At 37.0% G+C, this 3,658-nt stretch overlaps 1 pseudogene across 1 annotated transcript; it reads right to left on the bottom strand.

Annotated features, from left to right (window-relative positions):
- Window positions 1–2,084: 2,084 nt before the first annotated feature.
- Window positions 2,085–3,652, bottom strand: LOC111727398 (annotated as a pseudogene). The gene is made up of 2 exons (XR_002774961.1): window positions 2,278–3,652; window positions 2,085–2,101 (listed from the first exon to the last, which is right to left on the bottom strand). The product of XR_002774961.1 is annotated as a cleavage and polyadenylation specificity factor subunit 2 pseudogene (transcript).
- Window positions 3,653–3,658: the final 6 nt, after the last annotated feature.

The raw sequence follows: 3,658 nt of genomic DNA, 5'->3' as shown, positions 1-3,658 counted from the left end.
AATTGTACACATTCATCTTCTGAGACATAAGTACTCTATTTTCCTACTGAAGAACAGGTCAGGGGTATGAATGATGTCTAAATTTTATTTTTCCATTCTGGCTACAATGCTTTAAAATCTAACTCAAAAAAAAAGTTACGTTCAAATAAATTATATCTATTCTAATTCCTTAAGTGTACAATTTTGAAATCTTTTGAGTTCTTCTGTTCAGATGACAAGGTGCTTTAATCAAATCTAGTGGAAAAGCGTTTAAAAAAAAGAATAAAAACATTCTAAATACCATTTTTATAACTACCACAAAAATTTATAAATTGCCATCAAACCCTGAATTGCTTAGAAATACAGTGATGCTGCTGTTATCAGGGGTGTGAATATACAGGAGATCAGAATAAAATTTCATCATTCATTAATTCATTCACTCGACAAACATTCACTGAATGTCATATGTGCCAGGCATAATGGTAGGCACTGAGGATACAACAGTAAATAAGACACAGCTCCTGCCCTCAAGGAGCCTTCTTGCTATTACAAAAAGTTAAAATAGTCTTTCACAGGAAGAGTAGTAAGTAAGCAATAACAACACAGAGCTTTGTTCCCTGGAAACCCCATGCTGAAATTTGATTCCCAATGCTATTGGTGAGGCCTTGTGGGAGGTTCTGAGTCAGGGAGGTGGGTCCCTTCCTAATACAATAAAGCCTCACTGGGGAAGAAGAGTGACTTCTCACTTTTATTAGTTCCCAGGAGAACAGTTGTTAGTAAGAGCCTGGCACTCCTTCCCACCCCTTGCTTCCTCTCTCTCACCATGGGATCTCTGCACAACAGCTCCCCTTTGCCTTCCAACCTGCGCGGAAGCAGCCTGAGGCCCTCACCAGTGGAACAAGGCCATGCTTTTTGTCTAGTGTGTAGAACCATAAGTCAAATAAACCTTTTTAAAAAAAAAATAAACCGCCCTGCCTCAGGTATTCTTTTATAGCAACAATAAATGGATTCAGACAACCATCCACCTAGAAACTCATGCCAGAAAGCATGGGATCAACCTTGCTACATCCCTCGCCCTCACCTTCCAGGTGCAATTAATTCATCAGCTAATCTTGTTGAATCTATTTCTAAAGAGATCTCTCTCTCTGTCTCCAATGCCATTACCCTTTCATAACCCTGGGTTCTATAAAGTCTTCCTAATAGGTTCTCAGTCCTTTCTATCCTTGCTTTGTAACTGCCAGAATAATCTTTTATTTATTTATTTAATTTTGGGGGTGGGGAGGATTCAATATGTTATTTGTACAAAGAGGACATGGATCTTATCATTCTTCAGTTTAAAATGACTTAAAAGTCATTTAAGTGTTTAAGATAAAACCTTAAATCATTAACATGCTCACTCTACATAACTTGGTTTCTGCCTACTTCTCCTGTTTCATGTCATACTTTTTGTTCTTTCACTCATTTATTCACTCACTCACTCATTCACTTACCGCGATTCATGAGAACTACTGACTTGCTTCAACTTAGTATATTCTTCAGGAACTTTGGTTTTCTTTTAGTTTGTATGTCAAGCTCAGTAAACCTGCCATTCTTAATCTCACTAATTCCTACTTACTTTTCATGTTTCAATTTAAATATCAATGTCTTAGAGATGGCCTCTCTGGCCATTCACTCTAAATAAGGTCCCCTTGTTATATTCTCTACTCTTTTATAAAATGTTATACTTTTATTTATTTGCGTGTCAAATGTTAAAGTATATGTTTATTTCTATGATCACTCGATTTATCTCTCATCAAAACATATAAGCTCCATGAGGAAAAGGACCATATTCATTTGGTTCACTAATGTATTCCCAGTTTCTAGCACAAATAAACATTAACTGAATAAATAATGAAATAAGTGAATGATACCTCTGTAGCCATTCAACTCATGACAATGCTGGGTAGCACATTCCCACTATGGACATCTCATGTAGAATACCTTTTATTTATTTATTTATTTATTTATTTTTGGTTTGCATTGTTTTATTCAAGTAGAAAGCCCTTCTAGAATAAGGGGTTTTTAAAGTAAACCAATCACCTTTGATTCTTGGGCCTATACACTTGCTGGGAGCTCTATCACTCTGAAAGCCAAGAGACAGAATACTAATTTAAGCATTAGCAAAATGTTCTCTATTTACATTTTTAAAAATCTAATACACGTTAAGTTTTTCTGGCAGGTTCTTTTTGTATGTTACAAAACAAAATAGCAAAAGCTTAGCATAAGAATCCTTTTTTCTTAGAAAGATCAAGCACATACTTTTTGACATCATGTCCTTTACACAATGGCATATTGTTCATATAAAAGGTCTCTTATCCTATAAAAATCTTGACAAAGGCAGCCTTCTAATCCAATGCGACCAGTTTCCGTTCTACGGACTGCTACTTGATTGCTGCAAACAAGCACACCTCCTACAAATTCAGCTTGAATAAAAGCATAAAAGTTCTTCCATAAAAGAACTTGCTTGAAGTCTGATAGCCTTGGTTCGTTCATAAAAACTGACTGATGTCCAGGAACCTCATGAGGTGGCAAGGGCTCCAAAGTAGGAATGATCTCACTTTCTTCACCTGTTTCTTTCTCATCATCTCCAAACAGACTTTTCATGGCCTTTTGTTGTGCTATAACGCTAGAATCTGAAGGAGCATCTACTTGCATTTCTGAGTCTTCTCCATCATCCTTCAGTTCTCCTTCTTCTAAAATAACTCCGGTGTCCACTTTGGAAACTCTCATGTCTAAGACACCATCTATCCAAGCTAATTCAGCATCTTTGGCTTTACAAAAGCTGGGAGCTGACCAGTGAGTCTTTTAATCTCACCTGATAGATGTGTGTTTCACTAGTGGCATCAACTGTTTCATGCAGCTTTGGCATGTACACTTTAATATCTTTCCCACCAAATGCACGGCAGCACTCAGCCAGATCTTGACTGGCCTCTGGTGGGCCATGGACAATAATCAACTGTCGTGATTTCATCTGATTAATGATTTTTTTAATGGAATCTCCATCAGAGCGTCCTTCATAGTCTATGTAAGTAACCCTGGCTTTTATTTCAATAGACTCCATAGTGGAAATGCACTTAGTAGGAACATCAGATAAATCCTGATTCATAGGTTCATCTCCATTTGTCAAACCGGATTCTAATTTGCTTTTTTCTTCTTCAGTAGCTTGAAGTTCTGGCACTAAGAAATCCTCTGGTTTGATAATCTCTCTATATTCATCCCATTTAATTCTTTCTTCTGGGGCAGGAAACATAGGATAAGACTTTTTTGCCTGTTTGAAGAAACTTCCTTTACGACTCCCTTCGCCTTTCATCATCAGGTCATGCTTTGTCTTATGAGCTGACGGCTGGTCAATATCTTCCTCAATGTCACTCACATCACTAGAATATATCTGCCTCTTTTGACTGCCTGAGTTTTTTAGCAGCTTCTTTCTTTAGTTTTTCTTTTTCCAAGTATTCCTCAAGTTCTTTCCCTTCAAGCTTCACACGCTTCTTCAACTCTATTTCTGTAATTTTTTCAGAAGGATTATCAATTAGGAAACATGCTAGAGTCCCAGGAGTAGTTCTGTAAGTTAGAATAATTGAGTTCTTAGGGTCCTGACACCACTGAATAAAGAGATCCCTTGAAAATCCACATTCTAGGT

Source organism: Otolemur garnettii, unplaced genomic scaffold (assembly GCF_000181295.1).
Source record: "Otolemur garnettii isolate 467f Iridium unplaced genomic scaffold, OtoGar3 scaffold00104, whole genome shotgun sequence".
Lineage (NCBI taxonomy): Eukaryota > Metazoa > Chordata > Mammalia > Primates > Galagidae > Otolemur > Otolemur garnettii.
This window is presented reverse-complemented; position numbering and strand designations above follow the sequence as displayed.